Here is a 13551-nt window from a genome sequence, read left to right as displayed (position 1 = left end):
GAAGTGTGAGAAGCTAGCACTGGTGGGCAGTGTAAGAAGCTAGCACTGGTTGGAAGTGTGGGAAGCTAGCACTGGTGGGCAATGTAAGAAGCTAGCACTGGATGGAAGTATGGGAAGCTAGCACTGGATGGAAGTGTGGGAAGCTAGCACTTGTGAGCAGTGTGAAAAGGGTACACTGGATGAAGTGTGGTAAGCTAGCACTGGAGGGCAGTGTGAGAGACTGGCACTGGATGGAAGAGTGGCTAATGTAAGAAGCTGGCACTGGATAGAGGAGTGAGAAGTTAGCACATGTGGTAGTGTGAGAGGCTGGCACTGGAAGGAAGTGTGGAAAGCTAGCACTGGTGGGGTGTGTAAGAAGCTGGCACTGGAAGGAAGAGTGAGAAGCTAGCAATGGTGGCTAATGTAAGAAGGTGGCACTGGATGGAAGAGTTGGAAGCTAGCACCTGTAGCACAGTGAGAAGCTGGCACTGGAAGGAAGTGTGGGAAGCTAGTACTGGTGGGCAGTGTAAGAAGCTAGCACTGGTTGGAAGTGTGGAGCGCTAGCACTGGATGTAAGTGTGGGAACCTAGCACTGGTGGGCAGTGTGAAAAAGGTGCACTGGATGAAGTGTGGTAAGCTAGCACCGGAGGGCAGTGTGAGAGGCTGGCACTGGATGGAAGTGTGGGAAGCTAGCACTGGTGGGCAGTGTGAAAAGGGTGCACTGGATGAAGTGTGGTAAGCTAGCACCGGAGGGCAGTGTGAGAGGCTGGCACTGGATGGAAGTGTGGGAAGCTAGCACTGGTGGGCAGTATGAAAAGGGTGCACTGGATGAAGTATGAGAAGCTAGCATTTATAGTACTATGAGCGGCTGGCACTGGAAGGAAGTGTGGGAAGCTAGCACCGGAGGACAGTGTGAGAGGCTGGCACTGGATGGAAGTGTAGGATGTTAGCACCTCTGGCAGTGTTGAAATCGGGCACTGAATAGAGGTGTGGGAAGCTGGCACTAGTGAGCAGTTTGAGTATATGGCTCTAAAAGGCAGTGGGGTTAGCTCACCATGTTGGTAGGTAGTGTAAAAATGTTGCACTACATGTAATCATTGCAAGGTAGCACCTGTGGGAGTGTTAGCCGCTGGCAGTGGATGGCAGTATGAGAAACTGGCACTGGATGGAAGTGCGGGAAGCTAGCACTGGAGGGCAGTGTGAGAGGCTGGCACTGGATGGAAGTGTGGGAAGTTAGCACTGGTGGGCAGTGTGAGAGGCTGGCACTGGATGGAAGTGCAGGAAGCTAGCACTGGAGGGCAGTGTGAGAGGCTGGCACTGGATGGAAGTATGAGAAGCTAGCATTTGTGGCACTGTGAGAGGCTGGAACTGGATAGAAGTGTAGGATGTTAGCATCTCCGGCAGTGTGCAAATCGGGCACTGAATAGAGGTGTGGGAAGCTAGCACTAGTGAGCAGTTTGAGTATATGGCTCTAAAAGGCAGTGAGGTTAGCTCACCATGTGGGTAGGTAGTGTAAAAATCAGACACTACCTGGAATCATTGCAAGTTAGCACCTGTGGCAGTGTGAGCCGCTGGCACTGGATGGCAGTGTGAGAAGCTGGCACTGGATGGAAGTGTGGGAAGTTAGCGCCAGTGAGCAGCGTGAGAAACTGGCACTGGATGGAAGTGTGGAAAGCTAGCACTAGTAAGCAGTTTGAATACATTGCTCTATAAGGCAGTGTGACAAGTTCAACATGTGGGTAGGTGATGTGAGAAGCTGGCACTGGATGGAACTGTGGGACGCTAGCTGACGGACCGTGTGAGAAGCTGAAACTGATGGGCTACGTGAACAGCAGTCAGTGTTTGCAAGGTGCGGAGTTTGAATTGCCTGGCAGTGTGCGGAGTTTGAATTGCCTGGCATTCTGCGTAGTTTGAATTGCCTGGCAGTGTGCCAAGTTTGAATTGCGTGGCAGTGTGCAGAGTTTGAATTGCCTGGCAGTGTGTGGTGTTTGAATTGCCTAGCAGTGTGTGGAGTTTGATTTGCCTGGCAGTGTGTGAGTATGATTTTCCTGTCAGTGTGCGGAGTTTGAATTGCCTGGCAGTGTGCTGAGTTTGATTTTCCTGGCAGTGTGTGGAGTTTGAATGGCCTGGCAGTGTGTGGAGTTTGATTTTCCTGGCAGTGTGTGGAGTTTCACTTGCCTGGCAGTGTGTGGAGTTTGATTTTCTTGTCAGTGTGCGGAGTTTGAATTGCCTGGCAGTGTAGGGAGTTTATATTGGTGGCTCTGGGGTCTTTGCGAGGAGCTGACACTAACAGTAAGTGTGAAGCTGGTAAGTTTGAGCCCAATATTTTCAATGGCCAGGTCCTGTGAGGCACTGAGTACCTGCCCTGCTTAAATTAAAACAATTTAAGTGCTGGCAATTCTTAGCACTGGTACAATACATTTAATAGAAGAGTACTAGCACTTCTCAATGGCAAACAGGTACTCTGGCTACTGAGTGCACACCTAACTATATTTCCATATGAATTACTGGATGGGCCATGTGAAAAACGTAACCTGCTGAACAGTACGTCAAACTTTGGTACACTTAATGTGGCACTGATTGCATTGTGTCAATCTGGGATTGCTTGACAGTGTGAGAATATGACACCAGTGGGCAACGCGAAGAGCTGATATGATAGGCAGTGTGAGGAGATGGTATTCAGGGCTTGATACGTTGTTGGCACTTGTAGGCAGAGTGAAGAACAGGCACAGACGAGTAGTGTGAGATACTCTCATTGTAGTGTAAGGAATTGTCACTTTTGGGCAGTGTGAACTAACACTAAGATACAGTGCAAAGAACTGGAACAGTGATGCTGAGTGAGGAGCTAGGACTAATGTGCAGTGTGAGAAGTTCACACTGGTGCACAATTTGCACATCTTCTACCGGTGTGAATAATGAGCGGCAGGGGCAGCCTAAAAAGCTGGAATTCATGGACAATATGAGTACCTAGCCCTGATAGCCAGAGCTAGTACAGGGATATCACCTGCATGTTAAGCAGATGTCTACCTGTGCCATGATTGCCTGACTGCATTTGAAACCAGTATCTTTGACTCTGGTTTCACACTAGCACATATACAGACGCCTAGAGCTCTTACTGACAATGCAAGGTCCAGAGTATGTTCTGTGCCCTGGAGGGTTGCAGGAAGGAAGCCCTTGTACTAGGCAGAGCCAGTATGAGGGCATGCTTGTTGTACCCCTACCGATACACAGCACTCTGCTGCCTTTTGGATAGGTTCACACCTCAGAAATACAAAATACTATCCACATTTTCTATCTGTCAATGAGAGCACAGTCTTCTGACTCTTCTTGAGTAAAGGATCACTGCTATGGGAGGCCTAGAACCTATATGCTGACATCCTGTGCGCATGCCAAGGACATGTATGTGTGTGCAATGCATTTGTAGCACATGTATGATAGTAGTGATGGAGCAAGGATTCACACGGTACGCGACTTGCTTGAATTCAAAACCCTCGCATAACATTAATATAGTAATCAACTTGTTTCGTTTATTAATTTTGCACTTTTACACTACACGCGGGTGTCCCAGAGACGCTTGCTTATGTGTTTATTAATCGTAACTAGGCTTCAAACTAAGATGGTCGCTGCTATGCGGGATTTCAGTCTGCGCATGCGTCGGTCATACCCATGTGATGTGACGCACCCGTAGTTCTGGAGGGAACTTGTTGCTCATGCTCAGTACTGCTAAATATGGCCGCTTTGTTCTAACATACTCTTTGCTTGCCACCGCTGCTTTGGCTCAGCTGTTTATTTCTGCTTAACTCCTAATGCTATAGATATTATAAAGTAAGGGGTGCAGTGAAGCCAATCATGGTATACAGTGTATTCATTTTTTCTGTGTTTCTAAATTGTTTTCGCTTACTTTTCATGTAACATTCTCCGGTGGCCTGGGAGGAGAGGTGCTACTCCATCTTGGAAGCCCATGTGTCACCAATCACGTGATAAGGGACTTGCGAGTCTTGCAGCAGTGGAACACAGCCAGCTGGCTGCTGAAGATGAGATGCTCCTGGGAATCAACCTATGCCCCAGCGAGAGGAGCCAAACTGCACCTGAAATTGTTACAAAATTGATATTTTACTGTGTGCGCTATTGTCTCTGTATGCTTATGCCATGGGAACTGGAATGTAAGGGGTGGGTTCAAGAAATTGAATATTAATTGTGGGAACACCAAATTCTAGGAGGTGACAATGACCTAACCACCTCTCTTGTCCAATCCAAAGTTGGGGATCCTTACACTTGCAACATTTGTGGGTGGTCTACTGACCCGAAAACAGTATAACTGGCCTAGGTTTAGCTAGAGAAATTGTCCGACTTGTCCGAATAGCCGACCTGTCACTGACCCTACGAACTCTATAGGTGATTGATACAGAGAGCTGCGGAGCACTCTGTCCGTAATTTCCACAAACTTAGTCTGGGGTGGAGAGACTTTTAAGTGCTGGCGAAGCACTTTGCTGGGAGATTCGAGAACCCAATCGGGGTTATTGGCAGATTCCTTGCAGAGAGGGCGTAGCGCAGGCGTTGCATCCGAAGCTGCAGGTGTTGGTCATACACTTCTGTGAGCCCAGTCCTGATCCAAATCCTGGGGTGATCCTGTCCTGACTGTCCATGAGCTGTACCTGCTTGCCTACTTGCATTCCAAGTCCGTGAGGGTCCTTTCCCGCCTTTCCTAACTGACCCGTGGCCAGGGTTAGTCCTCATTCTGTTCCAGGTAATTATAATTATATGTGGGTGTTCGTCCATCTAAATCTTTCTCTCCTATTTTTTCCTAATAAAGCAATCTTGCCTGTGATTTATCGCTGACCTTTGAACTCTGACGAAGGTATTTTTCTAGCATGTTCCTTATCTTTCCCGTTCCCTTACTTAAACGCTGAATTGTTTGCATATTTAGTATGTTCCACTGTTACCCTTCCTATAGAAGTTGCATTTATTCTGAAGCATTTGTTTCCCAAAATCTCTCAGTATATTCCAATTCACATTTAGTAGTATGTTCCCTTGTTCTTATCTATCCTTTAGTGATGAAATACGAATCTGATTAGATCTGATTAGCATGTTCCCTTCTCATAGTATCCTTTTGAATATCAAATGATTCTAACGCTGATTCATAGTTATACTATTTTTCTAATCTTGGTTATAGATGTTTTGATCTGTGTGAATTTCATTCTCATGGCATATGACAACCTTTTATAATTTAGATAAAGTTTTTGAAACTTCCTGTGTTTTTGGTTATTACAAGGTATAAACAACATTCAATGTATATGGTATTTTTTTGTTTAGTATTATCTTCCTACCCCTGCTAGCTCCTGATCTGTCATAATTATAGGTACCTGTTTCTCAAGGATTGGTAAGTCAGGTACACATGAAATATATAGAAAGTAAGAACCCCGAATTACTGATAGCGCTGTGAAGGTTACCTGATTCATGGAAAATTATTGATGGGCCCAATAGCGTATATATTTGGTAAATAAGGATCGGGTGACCTGCGCGCTCTATCAGTAGGACTCTGTGTTCTGAGTACTAGTGCCAGTAGGATCCATTTTGAATGCCCCTGGTTTATCATGGGACAAGATGAGGGATAATGATATCTTACCCCATACAGTGAAAGTGCAGTGCTTGCATTAATGTGCCTGGAGGGTGTTGACCAGACATTGAAATGAGGACTAGGGATACAGTGCTACCTTTAGAAATTCCACAAAGTCATTGTTAGCAAAGGACTGCTTATCAGTTAATTTTGAGCACTGCCCTCGGGTAGATGTGAGGGCTGGAAGTTCAAGTTCTGTTGTTCAAGTTGAGGAAGTTTATAGTCCGAGCCATCTCTTTTGTTTGTCTTTGATTATTTCTTCAGGAATGCTGATGATAGCCAGGTGAAGAGAACTCACATTTCATTGTGCTCATCTTTTGGAAGTTCCCATTTTGAGCCAGCCCCTTTGTCATATTCTCCCTTGGATCTGTTTATGCTCTTGTCTACATGTGCTATTACATTATGGCCTAACAACATTCTTATTGTGGAATGTGTAGTTTCAATTGAAGGGTAGATCTGGGTCACTTCTCCAGGGCTGTGGTGGTTAAAGGTTACTCCTATGACTTCTGTGAATCCATGTCTTCCTTCGATATCACAACAACAGGCTACAAAGATCTGGCTTTCACCCTTGGTTATAGCTTGCCAGAAAAAAGAGTAGATTGAGAATCTGTGTAGATTTGAGAAGTTTGAACAAAGAGATTTAACTTCTGCACGTACTGATCACTTTTTTTATAATGTATAGTCGAGTTTACGTGCTTTAGCTATGCAGACCTTGTATTCCTTTACCATCAAGTGGAATTAGACACCAGTACAAAGTTTTTGATAGATTGTTTGTTCCCAGTTGTCATATTTCAGTTCTGCTGTATGACATTCGGCCTGGAATCTGCAGCAATTGTATTTCAGGGAATCATGTTTAAAGTCTTGGAGGGAATACCAGATGCTGTTGCATGCCAAGATAATATACCAATTGTGGGTAAGATTGAAGCTGAACATGATAAAGTGTATAAACAGGTATTGCGTTAATTGCAGGAAACCTGCATTAGTGTGAATAGGGACTAAATTGAATATCTGAAGGAATTTATAAGGAAAAATGTTTTTCTAAGGGATGAGATGCATGCAAAAAGTTCGTTCACTTTGCTGAAAGATGAGATAGAATCAGGGAACATGCTGAAATCTTTTAACTCAAATGACGTGTCTTTTCACAGTGAATGCCAGTAGGTATGCCTTGGGTGATGTTTTATGCCACCATAGGTTTATATCTAGAATTTTGCGTCCAGTGAAGAGGTTATACTGGGTAAACAAAAAGGAATTTTGTACGGCCATTGAGAAATGTAGGAGCTTCATTTGGAGAAGGAAATTCATGTTTTTGAAAGATCACAAATCACTGGTGTATATTTTATGCAATCAGAGTATGAAGGAATACATACCAGGAATAGCCAGACTGTGTTCTAAACTTTTGTAGTACATTTTTAGGTGAAACATATTACGATTGGTAAGAATTCAAGAACGAATGGTCACTCTAGGTCTCCTGTTAAATGAGAAGAAGATGAAACACAGATTAACAATGACTAGGAGTGTCAGCAGCAGAAACAGACAGCACTAGAAGGAAGCATGACAAGCCAGTACTTTTAAATGGAGTTGATGTGATAAAAGAGAAACAGACTAGCAATCTGCCTGCATAAATAAACAGCTTACCCAGTGCCAAATACATGAAACCACAATATACAAATAAATATCTTTTAGGTTGCTGTCGTAAGTCGACAGCAAAATATGTAAATAAAAGTGCAATAGCATCCTAAATTAAACAGCAATGGCACAATCAAATGTGTTTGGATTGATGGATAGCTAAACACATTTGAGTTCTATCCATAATATATACATGATATATTAGCAGTAGAGCGAGACTGCCCTCAGTTTTGCATTTACAAATGTATAGAACTACTACATAATTGTATAGTTCATCCTATTGTTCTTAGTTCTTTAGCCTTTGTAGTATTTTAAATCTTATTACATCAAAGTAAAACATTGATTCAGATGATATCTAACAGTACAAACTGTCTTGAGCATCTTTGACAGAGTCAATTTATTGTCTGCTTTATTATGGAGGTAGGAGCATACCATTTTAACTACAGACTGCCTTATCTAATTACTTCCCCTATAAATATAGGATAATATAAATAAAGGATTGTCATTTTACACTCATATTGTATACTGTGATCCATGTTATGGACTAAAGTTAGAGCAATTGTGCCACAAGCTTTCCATAATATGAAATAAGGTATGATACCATTGGAATATGGGAAATGGATATTACCAGAATGTTCTTTATTCATCTACCAAAAGCAGCGACACCTGATTAGGTGTCGGCCCCCTGGCACAGCAGTGTACACAACAGGTGTGTATTAAATGATAGTTCCAAACTGTGTAACCAATATTTCTTTTTCAAAGCATCAGTCTTTGAAACTTCAGGTTCTTTATTAATGTGTATCAGTCGATTTGTTCAAGAGCATAATCAAATGTTCCATAGGATGACGATGTTAACAGCACATCATAGTGTCAATCATTTATAGTCCCAATGCATTTAGAGTAGGAGCCCTTCATCAGGGAAACCATCTGAAAACGATAAAATGCAAATGATGCCTGAGGGCGGCACACACAATCAAAAAGTAAAGTAGTGCAGTGTTAGTGGGTGCGTCGAGTCAAAACCTCATCATTATATTATGGGTCGAGTCAATACCTCATCATTATATATTGGTTACACAGTTTTGAACTATCATTTAATTCACACCTGTTGTGTACACTGCTGCGCCCAGGGGGCCGACACCTAATCAGGTGTCACTGCTTTTGACATTTTCATTTACACCCCAGTCAGGGGGTGATACCCCAGGAGCACGCATCAAATTGACAATTTGATTCTCATCAACTGCGTGCACACCCTACAACCTTTTGGTTCTTTTTTCATCTACACCATCTTGCCTGGCCTTATATTATTCTTTCTCGGTTTTGATAACAGTACAGAATAGGAATTCTGTAGAGATTTAAGTAAAACACAATTGAAGCAACATACGTGAAATCATAGTACTATGGTGCTAAATAAAATAATAATCATTTACAGAGTGAAACAGCTGGAATTATCAAAATTGCCATTAACATACCCTCACCCTCAAATAAGGTCATGCGTTCATTCTCAATCTCTCAACATCTACTTAGCATCATAGACTCCCCATCAAACAAAATTACAATAAAACAAATATATATTACAAGTGCATCTTGAGATCACCATCCATCTCTTTGTTACAGGGTTTTAACTACCTACAACAAAGGTTGCTTGGTCCACTGCAATAACAGATTGCAACAAGACTTTACGCTTCAAGAAAACAACACCTGATGGTTAATATTGCACCCTCTGTGGAAGGAAATCCTAGGCCATCAGCTAAGTATGTGAACAATTAGTCAAAGACCAGTAGAGAAAAGGGGAATTCAAAAAATGAAATGTATATTAAAAAAAATATATTTTTAATTAACATAGATAAAATTCATATAGAGACTCAGGCACATAAGTCAAACTATATGATACAGTAAAAATATAATACATTAAAATACATCAACAAACTTAAAAACTGGTAGATACAGGGCATACAAATCACAATCGTATATAGATCAGACAAATAGCAAATAATAATATATTCAAGATCACAAATGACATAAGAAACATGGAGGAATAATTCCTCCATGTTTCTTATGTCATTTGTGCCTGAGTCTCTATATGAATTTTATCTATGTTAATTAAAAATATATATTTTTTAATATACATTTCATTTTTTGAATTCCCCTTTTCTCTACTGGTATTTGACTAATTGTTCACATACTTAGCTGATGGCCTAGGATTTCCTTCCACATTGGTTTTTACCCTGCCCTAGGAGTCTGTGTATCACCGATACCCAGGGGGTCCTTGTTTTCACTCATCTAATATTGCACCCTCTCAACCCTCAAATTTCTACCTGACAAATAGCACATAAACGGGATACAAATGAAACACAGCTAATAGTTACAAGAGGGAAATACCCCCTATATCAGTCAAAGTTAATCAGTTCAACATTCACTTAGGTTCTCAGTTTCAATGATCCAATAATTGCTGTGTGCTCATACTCAGCAGGTAGGAAGTTCAAAACAAAGATTGACCAAACAAAAAACCCTGACAAACATAGGCCTTCAAACTTGTTGTGCCAGCCAGGAAGATTGAGAATCTGTGTAGACTTTTTTTTAAAATAATTTTTTTTATTGAGCAGAATATTGGGTACATGATTACATTTTACCATAAAAAAAGAAAAATACTTATTGAAACCTTTTTTAAAAAAAATGAATAGCTTCTTCTTTCCATAGCAAGATTAAAAAGGTACAACTGTAGCAGCCAATGACATCATCAATGATTTAAGAAAAAGGCAATGTGCAAAAACCTGCAATAAAGTGCAACAGCAAATAAAGTGCAAATATTACAAAGTGCAACAGCCGAGAAAAGTGCTAATGCTTCTAAAGTGCAACCACAAAAAGAAAGTGCTAGTGCTCTTAGTCACAAACACTTCAACAATTTCAACATCAATATTAAATGTTAATTTCCCTCCTTTAACTTTTTTAAGTTACTAAAAAACTTCCAATTATTTTTCAAATTTCTTAATGGCTCCCACACGACTTGCATATGCTTTTTCGAAGTTTCGAGTCCTTTTCATTTTATTGAACCACTTCAATTGAGAGGGGACATCACTGGATTTCCAATTCTGAAGAATTAAAGAGCGGGCTACCGTACAAGAAATAAACAAAAAAACTTCTTCAGCCCAGGTTAACATTATTTTATCTTTACAATATCTAAACAAAACAGCCTCAGCCTCGGGGTGAATTCTCTTCCCGATTGATGCTCTATATCCACAAAAAATGCTTTCCAAAAGGGCTCTAACTGCGGACAGGTAAAAAAAATATGTTGCCACCCGCCCTCACCGTTGGCCTGGCATCTAAAACACTTGTTTTCAACCTCTGGATATCTTTTCCCCAAGGCTTCCGGAGTCAAGTAAGCAAGCCATTGTGATAAAAATGCCATCCTTTTAAAATTGGCCGCACGCAGGGATTTACTTTCGGAGGTGGCATAGGTTTCCCAGTCCTTAAAGGAGAAAATACATTGTGTCTCATGGCCTATTTTACCCAGATGGCTTTCTATCAGTGGTACTTGTCCCTGGCGATGTAGCAACCTATACCAGTTCCCTATGCCGTTGACTTTGGCCCCATAAAGGGCTACCACAAATTCATTTGGAATATCAAAAAGGCCAATAATATTTTTTAAAAATGTAACTACTTTCAAATATTAAAAAAAGATGGGTCTCCTAGGGTTCTCAGCCCTTGCCATCACCTCTTGAATCTGTGTAAACTTGAGAAGGTCTCAAACGTTTATATTGGGATTGGGTGGACCAACGGGAGATTTCCAAGCCTAACGAGGGCAAACTAACAGCAGAATTTCTTTCCCACAAACAAATAAGACATCTCGAGCCCTTCCTTGATACAATTCAGGTGCCAAGAGATAGAATGTTGTATATACATTTTAGGATGGGAACTCTTCCTGTTTGTGAGGCGACAAGAAAGTGGGACACCAACAATGGAAAAAATTGTCCATGTTGTATGACTGTTATAGAAAGCATTGCCCACCTAATGTTTGCTTGCCCAGCATATAAAACACCACAGGCCAAATGGCTGGAACCACTTTGTCAGCAATTGGGCACACAGGATCACCACACAGCACTACACATCCTTAGATCCGATCCTAGGCCGTTCTTTGCATGCTGTGTAGCTAAGTACTTGGGACAAGCATGGCTTATAAGGTGGAGAGCCATTGCAAGATCGGTTTAATTTCAATTAAAATTAGGATAGATACAAATGTATGTTTTAATGTATAAAAACAAACGCACTCTCTTGCACAAGCACTTTATTTGTCAAATCTCTGCTGCTATGTCAGGGACATTTTAATAACACTTTAGCACACTGGTCCCTCACTTATATTGATGACGAATTGACTGCTTTTATACTTTTTAATTGTAGAAACATATCTGACAAATTGAAATGTGCAATTGTTATTGTCACCACGTTTTTTTATACTTTCAAGATGATACACGCTGTATCAATTGCCTATGTAAATTGGAAATGTGGTATATTTGTATTGTCTTTTAAAAGGAAACAATTATTTTAAACATAGCTTTTATGACATTTCTGTCTAATAAAGCTCATATCAATCAATCTTAATTAGTCAAAACCACTCTACAACAGTTCCAGTCACCCAAATGATGACTGGAGATTACTAAAACAAGCTAAAGATATCACAATAAGGACGGTAAAGGCTGATATCCACCTTCTGAGCAACAGCATAATACAACTAACCTCTTAGCAGCTATGGAACGTCCAGCTCCAGTGCTGAACGTTCCATTGCGCAGGTGAGGTTCGTACGTCCAACGGCCGACGGCAGCACTCCTGAGGTAGTGGTGCCGTCTGCCGTTGGAATAGACGCAGCACCTAAGAGGCTAAGCTAAATTCCTATACTAACATTCAGTTTTCAGTCCATATATGACTGTTTCTAATTTATCAATCCAACATGCCTCTCTTTGTCTCAATTGCTTCACTTTGTCACTCTTTCTCTGTACTTGGACCACTTGTTTAACACCCTACATGTTGATTTCTTTATGTTGGTCTAAAGTATGCATTAAGTTGAAATGTAGTACAAGTGGGTATTTGCCCTCCTTGCTCTTGATTGCTCGCATGTGCTCTTGCCATCTGGTCTTCAACATCCTAATGGATGATGCTATGTAGAAATTCAAACAGACACATTTAATGATAATCCAGAATTTAGATCTGCAATTAATAAGAGTCCGAATCTCCTATTTATATTGCATCCTATCATCAAAAAATTACTTTAAGCTGTTTGATATATATTTACAGCAGAGACACCCATTAGAATATCTGTATAAACCTTTGAGGCCAATAGCTAACAAAGTTTTGTTCAAGGTTTATTCTCAAATCTGATAGTGTCCCTGAGACTTAAAAGGCTCTGTAAATAATGAGCTTTTCTGAAGGTTATTTGAGGACAACCTCCAATGTATTTGCTAATATCCTGATCCATTTCAGTTCATTCTAATGACTCTGCAAAATCTTTAAAAAGATTTGCTTTCAAGCCTGAATTCAGTAATAACTCTAATTTTCCCATTTGATAAAGTTTTTATTTTAGGTTTAACTTTCAAAACAGCACCCCAATTGCAGTTGGTGAAAGCACTTTTAGTGTTAAGTTGTTTGTCAACACAAATTTCATGAATTCCAAAATCATTGTTACATGATTTAAATGACTAGCTGATTGAACATTAACAAGCTATTTAATTGCATGGATACATTTGTCCTGGTCTACGACTGTGTATAGAATCTTATAATCCTTTGGAGCTAACACAAACTCTTCTTTTATGCTATAGCAATTTTTCAAAGACTTCTCTACTGTCTTTAATATATGATAGTAATACTAAAACTCCAGGTCCCAGGTATAGATCTATATATTCAGACATACTGTCAGGTAAGGAGTCAATACCAAAGAAAATGGGTCTACGCAGGCGTCTACTGTATCTTTGGTAAGAAGTAGATATCTGTGATAATTGTTGCTCTCACATCCAGATATGTATATTCTTCAACACTCAATACATCCAATTTTATCAACTGTTCTAGCAAATTATTCTAGAAATATTACATTATCAACAGTAGCTTTTTCTAATGAATTAATGGATGTGCAAACATGATCAAATTCTACAGTAAGGTAGGGTAATGCATCTTAAAATCCATTACTACAACTTTTCTACCATTGACAGTTGCTCTTATATTAATAGAAGGGTACTTCTTTAATTCATTGAGTGTAATTATTAGTTTATTTTCCAGAGTCCCTGAGTTTTTACATAAATGGATATTATCCAAATCATGAATTACCATGGAATACAAAAACACCA

The sequence above is a fragment of the Lissotriton vulgaris genome, chromosome 5 (assembly GCF_964263255.1).
Source record: "Lissotriton vulgaris chromosome 5, aLisVul1.2, whole genome shotgun sequence".
Lineage (NCBI taxonomy): Eukaryota > Metazoa > Chordata > Amphibia > Caudata > Salamandridae > Lissotriton > Lissotriton vulgaris.
The sequence above is the reverse complement of the archived record's forward strand: the minus strand, read 5'-3'. Positions refer to the sequence as shown.